Here is a 19,865-nt window from a genome sequence, read left to right as displayed (position 1 = left end):
TGCCTGACTTACAACATGACGTAAAGTCACCTGGTAATTAAACAATATCTTACTATTAAATAACACACGTAACATTTATGCACACTGAGTGGAAACATAGTGAGTATGCATATACTGAAAAATGTGAAATGATTCAGCATCTGTGCATCAGTCACCAAGATCCACTTATCATCTGACTTACTCATCACCCAGATGATGGAGGCTGCAAAGCATCTCAGCAATATTATGGTAAAATTAGGATGAGCGAAGAAACATAACCAGACTTTTCAGTAAGTTTGTTGAAGGAATCTGACTGATGAAGAAATGTGTGTCTTCCAAAACAATTCATCGAAGATGTCAATGGAAGCCCAGTGACACCAGAAACGAGAAGATCACAACATCAAAATGCTGATACGTTTTTCTAATTTCAACAGAAACATCCATTATAAAACTGTTAATATAAAAGTACACATATATAAACAGTTCTGTCAGTACAAAGTTCCTCTGTTACGGATGATGGCACAGTACAATCTGTTAAATCATTCTCCATAATTTCAAAATCGCAGGTTGTATCATTTAGAGGTTATGAATCTCGATGTAAGGTCATGTGTCGTACTTGCAATTTACATTTCTTAAAAACTTGCAGAACATAAATCAAGTTCTGTATGAAATAAGCAATATTGCTATAGACATCTGCAAACATTTCAGAAATATCTTTGACAGAAGAAACAATTAGCAGACCTCAAACAGGTAAGTGGTTTCAAAAGTTCAAAAAAATAAAATGACTTTCATCGAAGATACTGAAATTTTACAGAAACCATCCGACAGTAAAGCAGATAAAAAGTTATACAAATTAGGGAACTTGTTTACAAATAAATCAGACATCTCACCAAATGTAAGTTAATAAGGATGGATTCTCATTCTGATACAAAATCGTAAGAACCGACATACTGCTGCAAAATTTGTGTCTCATCTGCTGACTTACAAGCAGAAGTAGAGTCAAGTCGATATGTCAAAACTCCTGGAAAACTTCAGAAAGAACCTTATTTCCTTTCCAGTGATAAAACAATGGTTCATGGGAACCCCAAAACAAATCTTCAAAATTAATCATAAAAAAAGGCCAGACGAGTTCGCTCAAATGCAAGGAGCACGTAGAATGTCCTCCTCTTTTGATGTAAACAGAAATCTGTATTGGGAGTTTATTTCATTTATAAGTTTTTCTAAATAAAATGTTGTGATTGCTTTCTTCACTCTGTTGTTTGTGCAGAAATTTCTGACAACCATTCCGGCTGTTGTGCATTTCTTAACATATTCCTCCGCATCTAGTATTGTGCGACTTTTTGTTCTTCCAAAAACTCAATTTAGAATTCAAAGCGAAAAGGTTCGATGACATCAATGAAATAAAGGGGACAATCAAAGACTAACTAACCAACCAGATGGCTTACCGAACCCGAAGGTTCATCACCGAATTAACCAAAGCCCTCCACCGGACCCTGTCCTGGGCCAACAAAATCCAGTTTCCTTCAACTCCTATCTCCCATAGATCCTGCCTGACATTATCCTCCCATCTACGTCTAGGTCTCCCCAGCGGTCTCTTCCCTTCAGATTTCCCAACCAGTACCCGGTGCACACCTCTTGTCCCACCCATGCGCGCTACGTGTCCCGCCCATCTCATTCTTCTCGACTTAATCACCCTCACAATACTGGGGGAGCAGTACAGATTTTTAAGCTCGTCATTATGCAGTTTTCTCCACGCCCCATCGTCTTCCCTCTTAGGCCCAAATATCCTCCTCAACACCCGATTCTCAAACGCCTGCAATCTGTGTTCCTCCCTCTGAGTGAGAGACCATGTTTCGCACCCATACAAAACAACAGGCAAGATTATTGTTTTGTATACTTTAATTTTCAGGTTCTTAGAAATCAGACGGGAAGACAAAATATTTTGGACTGAGAAGTAGCAAGCATTTCCGGAATTTAATCCCCTCCTAACTTCCTCACGAGTATCATTTTCATTTGTTATTGTTGTTCCCAAATATTTGAACTCAAAGACTAGGTTTTCAAAATTCCACAGCAGCTTATGAAATTACAGAAGCTCGGTACTTGCTGTAACAGGTTTGAAAGGGTACTTCCAGACAGAACAGCATCGAATAGCCAATAAGTACTGAGATAAAATTTCAGTATGGAAATTTAACTTGTCACATCTCGTGACACTGGCTATTAATGAAACAATAGGAATGTGATTGCTCACAGCAACTGCAGGATACAGAATGCCGGATCTTAAATGCAACAAAGATAATAAATAATAAATATGAGGACAACATGAAAATAAATGGTTACAACATTTAGGAAGAATGCACGAGAACAGAATTCCAAAGCCACTTTATCAACATAAACCGAAGAGGAGAACAACCCAGGAATGCCTGAAAAAAAAAATACAGAATAACTTTAATCCCTGTGCATGGGGCAGGCCAAAACTTAATCCATAATGTTGATGTTGATCACGATGAGACGAAACACCTTCGAAAACCAACGATGATAGATTCAAGTTTTAGATCCTTTACAGCAACACATTCATAAAAAACAGGCCAAATCTTTGGCAAGATGAGAGGACAGTATTACTTTTGACAACTTATTCCTGTCCGAAAAAACAAATAACATCGTTCAAACGTTTACCACAAGAAAAAATCTTAAAGAAATTTCATTTTCAATCATCTGGAATAAATTCAGAGCCATGCGATTATAACAGAATTTGTCAGAATATGTAAAGTCATAAGGGGCATAATTTAAAGCTGACCAATTCATTAAAGCTTTGTGAAAATAATATTTCTTTTTCAGCCTACTTCCCTTTCTCATCTATCTAAATGCTGCTCTACAAACACAGAAATATGGACAACTGTCCCTCCCCCTAAACTCGATCGGAGGTTAATTTTTCAATTGCCCTCGTAAAATGATTTCAGTTTCCAGAGTCAGCATCAGAAGCAGGGGATTTTGAATACAATTGATTTTACTGTTCAAAAATGTGTAGGTGAGAGCAATCTGCAAATCACTGCATGGCTACATAAAGAAAACAGAAAAGTAGGCTTTATGAGATGGTTCTTTATAATGAAAATCAAAGGTTCCTGAACAGCTTACTATGCTAATCATTCCACTACCAAAGGGCACAAGTGACTACTTTATTCCAGCAGAGTTATTAGGATGTCTTCCAACTACCCCTCCACACATGTGCAAATGCACAGAGGTTATATCAGTTATGGTTTCAGGTGGAGACAAACACATACGAAAAGTTAGTCGTATGATAAACAATAGATAAGTACAAGATTTTCATTTGAAAACCAAACACAAGAACACACGAATACTTAGGAGGAAAGTACTGAAACATTAGGTGAGAATTAATTTTTCTGTAGCTTTCAGGTTGCCCATAATGTTACAGATATTGCAACACATCTACATTTCAAAATTTGGAACCTTCAACTATTTCCAATACTGAAAAAAAATTTGAAGAAGTCTTCATACTTCCTGCTGTGAGAACCTCAAATCTTACAGAAAAAAATATGTAACTAAAATCTGGCACAGAAACAAGAAGCATGTTATTTTTATTTCTAATAATTTCTTAAAAACAATGAATAACAGTTCTAAATCAAACTATTTCAGTAAACAAAATGACCACATTAACTTAGATTGTAAGAAACAGCTGACTCCCTCACGCACTGAGTTAGCGATGCACGATCACTTACAACAGCAATTTCTACACTTACCTCTAAATTCACCATATTCTTGGGAAGTTTCTTTAAGGATCTTAAACTTCCTTGCAACATTCTGAACGCAGTTGCCTCCACTGCTCCGCAAAACAGATCACTTCCTGTGAAACACAAAAATAAGGAGAAACAAAAAAGCTGTACATATAACAGAATTATGATGCCAGTTCAATAAGTTCCAATAATAAAGTTACTGCAGCAGTCGTGGGCAATGAAATGAGAAACTAGTAATTTCTTATATGAAGAAGCATCACTGGGAAACATGTAATGTGCTGCATATGACACATGCTTCACAAGTATGTCCGCTAGACAGTGCCAAAGTATAATGTGGTTAATTTTTATGTCAGTCAGGAATTTTTGTAGTCAGCAGTCAAAATGTCAACATCAGAACTTATGTAAATAAAGAACAACAAACAGTTGTTGCTGGTTCTTAATTGTAGTGAAAATAATGTTAATAAATTGAAAAATTGGTATAAATTTACACAGTTCTTTGTGTGATACATTCCTAAGAAACATGAATGTTTTGTTATAAAGATTTATAAACTTAATGACATGACTGGCTACACATGTGACAGTGAAAAATCTCACTAGGAGAGTAGCAATAAACTTTAAGAGGAAAATCTTTTCTCTTCTATGGACTTATGCGGTATCAACTGTCAGTCAGAAACATACGATAATGACAGGGGAACTTTGGTAATTAGACACAGCAGTGATATCGAAAGGCTACCAAGATGTGAGCTTACTAATCCAAGTACATGAAAACAAATTAATATGTTTTGTTAATGGAAATACGTCGCAAACAGCCTGCATACAATTTATATAGACTCCACTCTATTTTCTGCTTTTGTCTTACTATTCAGTTATAGAATTCACAGCTACAATAATTAATTTATAAGGGTCTTGGATAGAAATCACCAACATTCTTCTCTCTGTAATACAACCTCTTCCTTCAGAAACAGAAACTTGTTCAGCTGATCATAAATTTGATTATTCTTATGAGTTAAATACTCATCACTGTGATCACAAAATCCTGTTATTTATTCTGAGTCACTTCAAAGCAGAGGTCATGTATAATGTCCTGAAGTTTATATAAATTGCATGAAATGACATGTTCGAAATTGTTCTTACTTTACGTCCTCCACACAAGGGAAAGATGACACACATAAATTCAACAAACGCTCAAATAACAAAACATTAACTTGCACGTCCTCGCAATATATGACAGAAGAAATGCAGTGGACACACAACAGTTAAGCCATTATCTCGTACGCAGGGATGGCAACATCTGAAAAGCAGCGAACACATCCCGCCATCGCGGGAGAATGAGGGATATTCAATTATCATTCTTTGCGTACTGTAACAAACTCTGCTGCCATCTACCGACTACGGATCTGAAGTAGATCTACGTCGAAGCACGCTCCATTGCACTGCCGTTTGAAATGCTACCTGCAATACCTCACATATTGTAATATAGCTGTGTGTTGGTTGTCTTAATAACCTTCCACATTAGCCATTAAACCCCAATATTATGATGCTCAAACCTTATTACACAAGTCTTATAGCATCAAATATTCATGGCAAATGACTATTAACTTACAAAACACAGAAATACACACAGTAAGAAAACAAATTCAACAAGTCAAAAAATCAAAAAAATGCTTGAAATTGTCAAAAAAGCGCACAAAACCAAAAAAATCGAAAAATTTCACTTTAAAAATTTGTTCCCTAATTTTCAATTTTTTTTTTTTTTGGTTTTTACGCTTTTACTGACGTGAAAACCTCACATCTTAAAGCATGTGTCAGCTCAGAGGTTTTAAAGATGGCAAAACAAACTGTAAGGCAGGTCACACACATAGAGAAAATAAATTAATATCAATGTTATCCAATTTTAAATTGTCTGTTGCAATGGTTTCCGATCAGTAAATTATAACTAACACCTCCTAGGTCCATACATGGCTTGTTCATTCAAAATGCTGTCACTCTGAACTGATATTCATCACCTTCCTTCAGATCATACAAAGAATTTAGTGTTACACAGTTCAACCAATCAGATACTTACCAAAACTAACACATAATGCTCCTCAATTACCGTATATACCAAAATTCTATAGTCGTAAGTAACTACTTGTCAAAATCAGCTATTAATATTAAAATGAGTTTAAAAACATTACAAATCAATACTCAAGTACTCCAGGTGTTGGACAATCCCCCATTCAGCCTGGACGACTTTCAAGGAGTTCTCTGCAGAGGGAATCAATGGGACGCACGACTCCATACACTTACGAACACTTTAACAGTCATTACTAACCCCGATCAATCCCCAAACAGGCTTCCTTCAAAAAGCCTGTAACTATTTATATTTCCCACCAGTAACACTTTATTGTAATGTCTCAAAATAGATTTCATCTCACTCCACTTTTCAAGTTATAACTACGTGCGTTGTAAATTCTTACCTAATACATTGACTTGGAAAGATCCTTCATCCAGACCAGAGCTGTTCCGTAACATTCTATGTCTTTCATCTGTCTTGAGTGGCTTATTTTCCACAGACCATATTACTTCTGGTGGAGGTTCACTAATAAAATCGATGTCAACGTGAAAGATCTGGCCTGCTTTGATGCGGATATCATTCAGAGGTGTCTTGATTTTAGGGGGATGTCAGTTTCATAAGTAATATTATTGACAAACGAATATTTCTCAGTGTTTAATAAGTACAGAAATACTTACAGTATCTTGCTTCAGCAATCGCAGTATCAGATGACTCGCTAGGTTCACTCTGGCCAGCTGAATTTGTTGCAATGACATGGAACGGTACAGTACCCTGAATGGTAAGTAAAATTTCTTGTTTATTTTGGTGCAGTATGTGACAAAATACACCAAAGTAAATTAGAGAAGTATAGAACTTGTACAAAAATACCATTAAAATCTGTAACTCACAAAAGAAGTAACTGTACTGATTATCTCAGAATGAAAAAATGAGTCATAGATACAGCCAAAATAAGAGATGTCAACTACGGCATCAGACTGCTTCTGTTTCATTTTTGTGAAAATAATGGACAATAACTTGTAAGATATCAATTTGTCAATTATATTATCAATATGAACAAAGTATTTACAACTTTTAATTTATTAAATTATTTTAAGATGCTGGAAGTCATCCCTCCAGCGCTCGCGTCCACCTTTGGAACGTCCCGACTCGCGTGTGAGCGCCGCGCCGCAACCCATCAATTGAGCAAATACTTAATCAGACTATTACTGACTTTTAATTTATTTAAGGAGTTACGATTAAGAGACTAATAAAATGTTAAAACATTGTATAAAAGTCCAATTGAAGCTTCGATTTCATCGATTGAAGTTTCTAAGCAGTCTCTTTGCCTAGAATAATTCTCTCTAATTTTATCCAGTGTTTTATTTGTGAATTTTGTGATATCGCCCAATAAATTATCTGGAAAAATAGCTGCCAGAACTCGATCTCGGTTTTTAAGTTTTTTGCGCATCCCTTGCCCCGAGGAAAGTGAGAGATAATGTGCCTTTTTACTTCTTCATAGCTCGAAGGTATCACCACCTTGTCGAAGGCAATCTGCCGGGTGAGGAGGCTTGCGTGCTCAAATGACCCTTAGTGCTATGCCGGCCTGAGCTTCGGCTCATGGTAGGGTCACCCAAGCCGGACAGGTCTAAGGAGATGCGCTAGACTAAGAGTGATACCCTGGTCCTCCAGGTTGGGGGTTGGGTGTAGGGCTAACAACCTTTCACCTTTAAAAAAATATGTGTTACGAAAAAATCAACCAAGCCTCGGATCAGGACGGACTCTTTGGCACGACCACAGCAATTGAAAAAGGACATGAGATTTGGTACCTGGAACATTAGGAGCCTCTATAGGGCTGGGGCACTGAAATCAGTGTGTAGGGAATTAGGGAATTATAAGTTAGACTTAGTGGCAGTGCAGGAAGTGCGATGGGAGGGGGAGGGCACGATCCCAGTGGACAATTTTACATTTTTCTATGGAAAGGGGAATGACAATCATCAGCTAGGGACGGGTTTTTTTGTTCATAGCAGAATTAGGGCAGCAGTTAAGAGAGTAGAATTTGTTAGTGACAGGTTGTCTTACGTAATTTTGGAAGGACGTTGGTGCGACATCATTGTCCTTAATGTTCATGCCCCAACTGAAGACAAAAGCGATGATATCAAGGATAGCTTTTATGAAGAATTGGAATCAGTATTTGATACATTTGGCAAGTATCACATGAAAATTCTGCTAGGAGATTTCAATGCAAAAATTGGGAGGGAGGATGTCTTCAAACCCACAATAGGCAGCGAGAGTCTCCATGCACTTAGTAATGATAATGGCGTCAGAGCAGTGACCTTTGCTACGTCAAAAGATTTAATTGTAAAAAGTACAAAATTTCCACACCGTGATGTTCATAAATACACTTGGACTTCCCCAGATGGCAGAACACACAATCAAATAGATCATGTTTTAGTAGATAAGAGAAGGCAGACAAATGTAATTGATGTGAGATCATTCAGAGGAGCAGATTGCGACACTGATCATTATCTGGTGGTAGCAAAAGTGAGGGAGCGGCTTTCAGTAAGTAGACGAACTAAACAAAATTTTGACACAGAAAGATTTGATTTGAAAAAATTAAGTGAGGGAGAGGCAAAGGAACAATATCAAGTTGAAATTTCGAATAGGTTTCAAATTTTAGAGACAAATGAGGATAATGAAAGTGTGGACATCAACAGGGAGTGGGAAAATGTCAGAAACTGCATCAAAATTTCAGCAAAAGAGAAACTAGGATACTACAGGAGAAAGCAAAATAAACCGTGGTTTGATGAAGAATGTTCAAAATTAATAGATCGAAGGAAGCAAACAAAATTTCAATGGTTGCAGAACCCAAACAAAACAAATGCGGATAATCTATGTAACGTGAGACGTGAGGCTAATAGAACCTTTAGGACTAAGAAAAGGGAATACCTGAAGGGCAAAATTGCTGAACTTGAGACAAATAATAAGGAAAAAAACATCAGAGACCTGTACAGAGGCATTAATAACTTTAAGAAAGGATATCAACCCCAGACCAATTTGGTAAAGGATGATAGTGGCAATTTGCTTGCAGATCCAATAAAAATTGTGAATAGGTGGAAAAATTTCTTTAGCGAGCTCTTAAATGTTCATAATACTGGTGATATTAGACAGATTAAAATGCATACAGCTGAACTGTTGGTGCCAGAACCTAGCTTAGATGAAGTGGAACTAGCCATTGGGAAGTTGAAAAGTTATAAATCTCCAGGAATTGATCAGATTCCGGCCGAATTAATTAAAGCAGGTGGCAAAGGGTTGCATATGAGGATCCATAAGCTTATTCAGTTAATTTGGGATAAGGAAGAGATGCCACATCAATGGAAGGAATCCATAATTATTCCTATTTATAAGAAGGGGGACAAGACTGAGTGTGGTAATTACCGAGGAATATCGCTGCTATCAACCTCATACAAAATTCTATCCAACATTCTTTTGGCAAGATTAACCCCATATGCGAATGAAACTATTGGGGATCATCAGTGTGGGTTCAGACGAAACAGATCAACGATTGATCAGATCTTTTGCATTCGTCAGATACTAGAGAAAAAATGGGAGTTCGGTGGGACTGTACATCAGTTATTTATAGATTTCAAAAAAGCCTATGACTCTGTGAAGAGAGAAGTGCTATATAATATTCTTATTGAATTTGGTATACCAAAGAAGCTAGTGGGTCTAATAAAAATGTGCTTAAATGAAACCTGCAGCAAAATTCGAGTAGGTAAATATGTATCTGAGACATTCCTCATCAAGAACGGTCTAAAACAAGGAGATGCTTTGTCTCCCTTGCTCTTTAACTTTGCGCTAGAATACGCCATCAGGAAGGTCCAAGGTAGGCAGGAGGGTTTGCAATTGAATGGGACACATCAGCTATTGGCATATGCTGATGATGTTAATTTATTGGGGGACGATATAAATACAATAAAGAGGAACGCAGAAGTTTTACTAGAGGCTGGTAGACAAGTGGGGCTGGAAGTAAATTCAGAAAAAACTAAGTACATGTTAGTATCTCGTCATCAGAAGACAGGTGGGCAAAATTATCTTAGGGTGGCTAATAAATCCTTTGAAAGGGTTACAAAGTTCAAATATTTGGGAACAACAATAACAAATCAAAATGATACTTGTGAGGAAGTTAGGAGGAGACTAAATTCCGGAAATGCTTGCTACTTCTCAGTCCAAAATATTTTGTCTTCCCGTCTGATTTCTAAGAACCTGAAAATTAAAGTATACAAAACAATAATATTGCCTGTTGTTTTGTATGGGTGCGAAACATGGTCTCTCACTCAGAGGGAGGAACACAGATTGCAGGTGTTTGAGAATCGGGTGTTGAGGAGGATATTTGGGCCTAAGAGGGAAGACGATGGGGCGTGGAGAAAACTGCACAATGACGAGCTTAAAAATCTGTACTGCTCCCCCAGTATTGTGAGGGTGATTAAGTCGAGAAGAGTGAGATGGGCGGGACATGTAGCGCGCATGGATGGGACAAGAGGTGTGCACCGGGTACTGGTTGGGAAACCTGAAGGGAAGAGACCGCTGGGGAGACCTAGACGTAGATGGGAGGATAATCTCAGGCGGGATCTATGGGAGATAGGAGTTGAAGGAAACTGGATTTTGTTGGCCCAGGACAGGGTCCGGTGGAGGGCTTTGGTTAATTCGGTGATGAACCTTCGGGTTCGGTAAGCCATCTAGTTAGTTAGTTAGTTAGTTCATAGGGGAAATTTTAGAAATTTATTCATTTTATCTTTGCCAAGATAAACATCACTTATCCCTAAGTTGGAATCTTCATCTAAACTTTCAGCCGAGTTTTCTGATTGACTATCGTGATTCTCCTCTCGTGGTTCCTCATCAGAATCCTGACTATCATCGAATTCACAATCTATAATTTCTCCTGCACTCACTTGTTCTAATAACCACTTCAACTAAACATTTGGATCAGAAGATTTTATTTTAGAAGACATTACTGGTAAACGTGACCAATAGAGACGAAATTAACCCAAACTTAAAAACAATTCACTTTAGAACACAAACACTCGCGTGTGAGCGGGCCGCCGCACTATCAGAATTCTAAAAGTAAACTGAAAAAAGCGGGTCTATAGTCGTAGCTAGAAATATTTCCTTTGAAATTCCCATTTAAGGGGGTTTCCTCTTAACATAGATAAAGCGACAGGAGAGAAAACAATTCCTAGAAAGAGTGTATCAGACTTCTACTGAAAATGCGGCGCTGCGCTCACAACGCGAGTCCTGGAGGGTTAATAACTGTATCTTGAAGAGAAAGGAATATCATCAATATGACAATTTGGTATTTTTAACTTACACTGGATTGTTAAGCATTCACCCAGTATGGACTTCCTTTTTCCTTCTTCTGAATAATACAGCCAGTAATGGGAGAACCACTATCTCATTTACGTCTACACGGTCCATGATAAGTGGCTTTCCAGGAGCATCTGGTCCGTCTAATATAGTAAATAAATTTATAAAGAAACAGATAAATTATAATCGTTTTAACACAGCACACTATGCAGAATTTAATTTACGTACTGAATATTCTGCTCCTGTAATTACAATATTTCTATCAGTGTTAGTAACATTTGTAGTTTCAACTGTTCTTAATGATGTCAGTAAAGTGCCTTCAAATTTTAATTTTGTTCAAATATTTTAAGTCGTAAACACAGACCCATTTAATGGAATAATGAAACAGAAACTTTCACTAACTTTTGTGCGTGTATGAGTGTGTTTGTCTCTCTGTCCCTCTCTCCCAGTAGTACGCACGGATATGTCATACTGTCACATTTGTATTATAAAGGAAAAAAAAGTGGAACATAACAAAGATATCCTTTAGTTCATTATTTCTTTGAAAAATATGACGGAAATAAATTAAAATTAAGAAACTGTACAAATAGCAAAATACTGCTAATCAACCAATGTAATATCAGATTACTTGTTTCTCTTTTTCTATAAAAGAAAGCACTACTTATAAACATTAAGATTTGAAGAGAACAGAAGTAAATTATATGGACTAGACAAATATATTTGATTATTATTTTATTTTCACAGAATCGTATGTGATTACATACCAAATTCATTCTTCGCAATGATGCTCTTTGCTGTCTCAAGAGGATCAGACTCTCCTATGCTACTGACAGCCTTTACTCGGAAGAGGTACTCCTTCCGATGTATTAGTCTTGTTACGTCATGAGATAGACCTGAAGCCATGCCTGCATCTGCCCATGTGCCCCTTGACACATCCATTTTCTCCACAATGTAATGCAGAATGGGGCTTCCACAATCAACCAAGTGGTACCTTACACGTAAGGCAAGCGCCCTCCTTTGTTATATTGCTAACCACTAGAGGACCTTCAGGTGGAGATGGTCGATCTGTAAACATATTATAACTTTATGATTAAGAACATTTAGATTCATGGTATATTAATTTCATTTAAAAGAAATATTCAACACCTTACTTAAGTATAAGAGTAGAATATTTATTTTAGACTGAATGCTTCACATCCATATCTCATTCCTAGGCTTGCTTCCAAAAACAAATAATTGGGTATACGTAGCCAAATAACTTCAAAAGCAAATAATTACTATTCTTAATTTAATATGGTATGAAAGTTGTCATTTTATTTCACTTATGTAACTAGTGCTTTAATTTCATAACAACAAACTGCAGCTATGTAAATTCTACACTACAACCATTGTGATTCAGTACAGGACACGAATAACAGACACTGACATTTACTTTTGTATCCAAAACACTTCACTTCAGAGAACTGCCTAAATGTAAAGTAAGCTTCCACATGAACAAGTATCCCTAATTCTATAAGCATAAGGGCAAATACACTTACATATACCACGTATCAACAAAAGTAATTTTAATGTTGATCCTGCTTTCTTGGTACTGGTACAAAAAGCAAGACCACTATTAATAACGAATCAAAATGAAAACTTAGAAATATTTTAAAGTCATAATACAATACTTTCCCATCTTTATTTCGGTTATCAGACTGACTGGCCTAAGTACACATGTGGGTTTTGAAATCACACTCGCCTAGCACAGTGACACTGGCAGAAGCTGAGGACTCCCCAGTGTGAGAGTGTAGCGCCCAGTATCATAACGAGCTGAAAACAAAATCTCAAACACAGTCTGATTGGCAAATGTCTGAATATCAGCTCGTACTTCAGGTTCAAAAGGCTTGCCATTTACGGAGCATTTGTCTTTAGGTCTTGGTGAAGCTCCAATTGGGATGGTGTAATTAATCTTCTGACCAGCTTTTACTACCATATCTTGTAGCAAAGTCTTATCAAACCATGGTGCCTCTGAAAAATAAATAAAGATTTCTTTGTGGAGATTGAATTTATGTTACATAATTGTAGTAGTGTTTTGGGACATAGATATCCCCATTATAAGGGAAGAGAAGGAGAAGGTAAAGAATATGAGGTTTTCACAGCGGTAAACATAAGGTCTATGATATACCAGGTTATAATGCCATGTAGCCTTGTAGGACAGAAGTGATATTAGACTGAAGATGGATGCGATGTGTTCCTCTAAATGTTGGTAACCACTTAAAATGACTATATAGCTTCATGGCAAAGAAAACCATGATTTTCAGAGAGGGAAAAAAATTTAAGTGATAATTTTTTAGAAGTACCACTAGTCTGTAGCTAGTTTCAAATTTATGAAAGCACAATTCAAAATTTGAACTGTGTAACATTTTTCAATGATTGTCTTCTGGGTTGTAACATCATATTGACTTGTAGGTAGATACCATTGAAGATGGCTGTCTTCTGACTCACCACCGTCAAAACCTCAAATTCTACATACATTGGTTTAGAGCTACACACTGTCTTTGTCTGAAGATTGAATCAGTATGTTTCTATGAAATGATGGTATCTATCTACACGTCGGCATGGTGTTACAACCTGGAAGGCCAAAACTGTCATCTTCACTGCCATGAGAAATTAAAATCTCACACAATATAACATTTTAATTTTAATTAACTTTTACAAATAAAACATCAATGTCTTTTTTGTTGTATATGTCAGGCATCCCAAATTTCCTATCTAAATTGCCAACATCACTCAAGTACTTACGGAATCTGGGCTTGGCAATAACTGATTTTTATGGTTCACTAAGTTCTCCCGAGCCACCTTTGTTTACTGCAATCACTCGAAATTCGTACTCTTCGCCTTCAGTGATATTTGGTGAGGTTCCTTTCGTTTTGTTTCAAGGAACCTCAGCTGCCTCCTCCCATGGACTGCTTGCAATAATATAAGGTTTTATAATTATTATTTTGTTTAGGTTTTAATTATCTATTGGCAAAGTACGTGCATATGCTAGGACAGCAAGTAAAACAGGTCACAACTGCTTCCATACACGTCTATGCCATGAAGTAATCACCGCAGATTTAAGGTATTTTACCAGCACTCACATGTAGAAAAATAGTGGTACAGACAGCTAGTTTCATGACTGAGATGTGGATCGCAATCCCCAGAAAGTTAGAGACTGTGCTTAATCATAACATTTGGTGTCCATTAGAACATCTCTAACACTGAGCATAACCTAACAAGTTACATAAAAGCCACTGTCAGAATAGTCTTAACTCTATTAACATAAAATTCCGTTTTAGGTATTACCAACTCAAATACACAATTGTTACTGTTATTGTTATGAAAATAAAAGATTGTCTCCATGCAACTGTACCCACTAAGAAGACCAATGTTGAACCCCCAGATGATACACGAGTTAACATGGATCAGCCGTGGAATGATGGTGAATCAGGAAACTTAAGAACTCTGAGAAAACCTGTCCCTGCGCCAATTTGTCAAGAATATACCCACATGGACTGCCCTTGGCATGATTCCAGGCCTCCATGATGAGAATGAATAACAAATTCCCTATATAATAGAATTCAGAGTGCCCAAGTACTTGCACTTTACTATTTAATTAATATAAATATTTCATAATCCTATTTTCTAACCCTCTTTATTATTACAAAGACATTATTGTCATTTTATATAAGAATATGTAAATTTATGAGGACTGTCATGACCATGATTTTTTTTACTACTGAACCTATTAACAGCACAAAATTGTACATGAGGTGGGATCTTGCATAGTAAATAAAAGTTGTTCTATCTGGTACATGCTAGGTATGTGTTTACTAGGAACACCACCAATCAGAGTGAAGGTATAATTCTGACATATATTAAACCACAGGATTGAAGACAAAGTCATTACTGAGCAAATATATTAAATTTTATCACTTGTGCATTCCATCACACCTCTTAAACATAAAGTTCCAGAGTTAAGTCCGCCCAGAAGTCCTATACCAGAATGGGTTTAAATTCCCTATTCTGGTATGTCAAAGGTTAACCAATGGTCATGCAAAAACAAATAATTTTCATATTATAATAATAATAATCTAAAACACGTGCTATATACAGTCATTACCCAAAACTAGTCTCTCTTCTCAATAATGTACCAGTTATAGGAGATCCTCCATCTTTCTTGGGTGGAGTCCATTCCAAATCCACATGATCCTTGTCCCAGTCTGGAAGAAGAATTATAAGAAGAAGCATTGTTATGTGAATGATATTTGGCAACGTAATTTCTTACAGAATGTTACCAGTATCATTCTGAATTAGTTACACAACATTATACAGTAAATTCTTGTTTCTCTTAGTAGCGGATGAACATTATTGCATATTGCCTGCGGGAAAACAAAGAGTGGTCTACATCAGTACTTATGCAGTTCTTTCAGAAGTGATCTTTAACATCATTATCATAACTTATGTAACCTTTAAGAATTAAGTCTACTGTATTCTGTTATTCTTGCACTACACTTGTTTTGGTTTTCTTAATGAAGTTCCATTTCTGTGATTACAAGTTTAGTTACATTGCCTCTTGAAACATAAATTAGTGGTTTGTCTATACTATATAATTGATTTACTTCAGTTTAGACTTAATCCTCAAAAGAATACTAAGAATACTCAGAATACTAAGTGACGTTTCGGAGGGCAAAGAAACGGAAATTCTATGACCCGGACAAGACCACTATGACCCTTAATTACATTACACCATTCCAAACAGCTGTAATTCTATTATATTCCTGTCCGAAGTCTCTAACATAATTTTCAATCACAACAATCCTGAACAGGCTCAAAACTGATCTCCTGAAACAGTAATCAAGAGATATGCTAGTCTGGCTTGGATTGATGCTTAATGTAATCAAACTGGAATGCATCGAAACAGAAATACAGATGACAAAAGCAGATGCCACCCAGCAGAGCTTCGGGGATTAACTATCTAGTGCATAACTGTCCTCCGATGGACGCTAGGCATTCACACCCAGATAACCTCACATATTCCCTGTTCACGAGTAGCTACATGCGGGCTCACAGTCTGTGACACAAAACTAATCTCGCTGCATCAAAGCACCGAAATCCACACCCCGTCAACGAGCAGATGTCACACTTAACACAAGTTCACGTTAAATTAACATACCTTGCACATCCTAACAAATTCCCGACGTACGAACGAAATTAGTTTCATCACGTGGCTTCCAAAACACAACACACGAAGAATAGGCCATTTTCTTTTTAGACAGGCACGCCAACCTGACAAACTGGAAAGGAACCCACGTATTGTAGACGATACAGAAGTATATAAAATTCACAAGAAATCGTAAATACATCCAGACAATTGCTTGCTACATCCATCAATAACGAAATGCATCGTGAAACACTTGCCAATCGATTTCATAACCACATATCTCGGAAAATGTAACCTATCCATTTGCGTAAAATTAGCCAAGGCTCTAAAATGTTGATGTAATTATAAAGATTTCATTATGAAGTCAAAATTCTGTGTGTATGAATTAGTATCATATACTGAAATTATTAAGAGAAGACCTCTAAGGGACTTTCATGTACATGGCATGCTGTTTAGTCATGAGCTCGTAAACAGGATATTCCACTGTCCACCACTCACATGGGAGAGAAGGCGTTAGAATGTAATGAGTGTGGTCACAAGTTTGCTAAAAGTTTAAAGTTACATATACGAACTCACATGTGATGACATGTACACATTCCTTCAGAACAAGTATAAAAGTGGATATAAAAGTTTTTTCTGTACAAAATAATGTTATACAAATTAAAACAAAAGGTTTATATTGTTGGGAAGGCACCCATCTTACACGAAAACACATATACAAATTAGTGATGAATCAATGCTTTTTTTGTGTTAACCCAATGCCACTGAAAGTAGATATGTGACTGGCAAGTAATGCATAAGGAACAGCCTATTATATCACCTTTAAGTCAAGCATTTAAAGGATCCTCATTGCAGTTCTGTATGTCAGTAAGAACATGCTGCATTAGGCTAGGCTAGCTTTGGTTAGCTGGTTCCACTTTGTTATCTTATTATCTTTATGCCAATGAAATATGTGTTACCATTTAGGGCTAAAGTTGCTACCTTAGAGGCTTTTCAAAATAACACATTTTTGCTTGCAAAACTTATGTGGTTAGGACATTTTATATACACAAAGATATACAACCAAAACCTTTTATGTGTTTATTTTGTTACTAGATTAATTGCAATAAAAATGTGTATATACAGTATTTGGTGTACAGACACATGTCCAGTAAGGTCTTATAAATTAATTGATATTAAGAGTATCAAGATTTTGGAAAGGAGTACACTTTACAATATACTGACTTTCTAAACTTCATTGATAATATGTTACAAGACACACCTGAAGATGTAGAATGCAAAATAACAAAACTGAATTCTGCAAATTGTGAGCTGGGTATCCTAACAATTTAGGTAACAAGAAGATATTTCAAGGAGTTGCTGATATCCTGGATGATGATATAAAAATAACAGAATTCCTTCAACTTTTGTCACACAATACTCCACATTATTCAAAAAATATATCGGAATGTTGTACAACATTGGTTCTAACAGTTGCTGCAAAGTCACAAAGTGCAATCTCTGGTGGACATCTTGAACCCCGTGCTATTTCCTTTATGAAGGCCGTAGCCTTTTGACAGGACTTCTCTGTACATGTGCGTACGTACAACAACGCTGCATAGCTCATTATGTATTTTTATCTGATGATATAAACACACAGAAAATAAGCTATTTTCCAAACACTGACTTGCCACATTGTAGCAAAAATCTCACGGGTAATATTTACAACATAAACAAAGTCCTTGAAGTTTAAATTATTCACTCCATCACTTCTCCACTACTTGGTATTTGTCCAGTATGCACACAAGAAAGATGACTTTTAAGGTTGACAAGTTCTGTGAAGCTTCATTCACATACAACACAACCATATGATTTCTCCCCGTGTGGATACCATAATGCCTTCTCAGTTTTTCTCGCACTGGAAACTACTTATTGCACACATCACAATTATACGGTTTCTTCCCCTGTGTGTATGCGTTTGTGCGCGTTGAGATGTCCGCCCTGAGAAAAACTTCTATTATATACTTCACAAGTGTAAGACTTCTTACCTGTATGGATAAAACTGTGTATCACAAGATTTCTTTCTGTGAGAAATGTTTATTGCATACTTCACATTTGTAAATCTTCACTTCAGTATGAGTGCGATAATGTTTCTTCAAATCATCATTCCTTGAAAAGTTCTTGTTGCAAACATCGCGTTATCACATTTGTACTGTTTCATTTCCATGTGTGTTGTACGATGCACTGCGTGAGAACTTTGCATTACACACATTGCATTCAAAAGGCTTCTCACCAGTGTGCATACGGTAATGATTTTTGAGAGGTTTGTACCACTGGTGTTACCGATCAGGCATTCACGTTTAGTGAGCTTTGGCTGTGACGTAACAACATGGCGGATACGTTTCGTCAGAAAGAGTAGAGTAGAGTTTATTTACATTCCATAGATCCTTCTTAGGACTCAACCAAAGGATGTAGAACATGTCATTTCATACAATATACATACACTTCAGAACTTTCAACACAAGTACAAGAACGTATTTCACATGTCAATGTACATAAATTTCAGATTCTGCAATACAAGTATGAAAAATAATTTTACAAATTAATATACATAAACCTCAGAATTTTATATATAAATACAAAACTTGCTTTATATATACGTAAATTATGGATATAAAGCTTAAACATTTTCAGCAGACATGAAAGCGTCTACAGAATAGTAGGAGTGAGTGAAGAGGTAATCTTTCAATGCAGGCTTGAATACCTTTATATCATAATTTAGACTTGTTGGTGGAAGATTATTAAACAACTTGATACCTGTATAGTACACCCCTTTCTGATATTTAGTAAAGTTAGCATTTGGCAGATGTAGATCATGTTTACGTCTTGTATTTAAATTATGTACATCTGTATTTTTTTTTAAATTTATCTAAATTTTTCTTTGTTCTTTTATAATAAGTAATTCTTAATCTTAATTTCCTTTGTTGTCACCATTTACAAGTTCTGTAAGAGTGGTTGCAGTCTTCTTGATTCTGCAATTCTCTTGCTCTTTATCATGTCATTATACTTATAACATCATTCACATGCTGGAAGCCTAGTTTACACTTCTAATTTTCAATATTTGTATACCACCATTGGCATTTATTAAAGCAAGAGAAGGTGCTTCAATGTATATAGCCTCTGTGTGTGGGAGGCTATGATGCAGGACCTCCTTACCTGTTGATGAGCCACTTAAATTTGTACATATTAGTGTTTCACTTCTGGGTTCTAATACTAGGAAGTTTGTTACAAGAAATTAAAAGCTTCTTGTAGCAAGGATAATGGAGAGTTTATTGTAGCTTTTAGTAATTACATATACAGAGAATATTAACTAAGTTTTGAAACTTCCTGCACCTACATTTGAGATGCAATTATGGCCAAGCCAGGTTTATAAAATATAATTTTTATAAGAGAGTGTGAAGGTATGGGCTCAATTTATGTGGCTCGGTATACAGTCAAATGAACATGGTAATGAGCCTCTGGGTCCTAAAAAGGCAGATAATTACATGTCACCAGCTGACTGACTATCAACTTCTCA

General features: G+C 36.4%; 1 protein-coding gene across 16 annotated transcripts in view; it reads right to left on the bottom strand.

The window, feature by feature from the left end:
- Window positions 1-16,442, bottom strand: part of LOC147871082 (structural maintenance of chromosomes protein 6-like) — a 47,326-nt gene extending 30,884 nt beyond the window's left edge. For 6 of the 16 annotated variants that reach the window (XR_015532832.1, XR_015532827.1, XR_015532828.1 and 3 more), the window contains exons 1-4: window positions 11,889-12,224; window positions 11,129-11,267; window positions 6,462-6,555; window positions 3,735-3,838 (exon numbers count right to left, since the gene is read on the bottom strand). The gene's annotated coding sequence lies outside the window, so the exon portion shown is untranslated. Of the gene's footprint in view, window positions 1-181; window positions 641-3,734; window positions 4,601-4,653; window positions 5,419-6,461; window positions 6,556-11,128; window positions 11,268-11,888; window positions 13,135-13,908; window positions 14,073-15,268; window positions 15,369-16,321 lie in introns of those variants that run through there. The other 10 variants (XM_087341308.1, XM_087341313.1, XM_087341315.1 and 7 more) reach the window with 8 other exon arrangements.
- Between the last annotated feature and the right edge of the window lie 3,423 nt (window positions 16,443-19,865).

Source organism: Zootermopsis nevadensis, unplaced genomic scaffold (assembly GCF_977971745.1).
Source record: "Zootermopsis nevadensis isolate Lab colony 2312 unplaced genomic scaffold, Znev_1.0 Znev_ptg000068l, whole genome shotgun sequence".
In the NCBI taxonomy this organism is placed as follows: domain Eukaryota; kingdom Metazoa; phylum Arthropoda; class Insecta; order Blattodea; family Termopsidae; genus Zootermopsis; species Zootermopsis nevadensis.
This window is presented reverse-complemented; position numbering and strand designations above follow the sequence as displayed.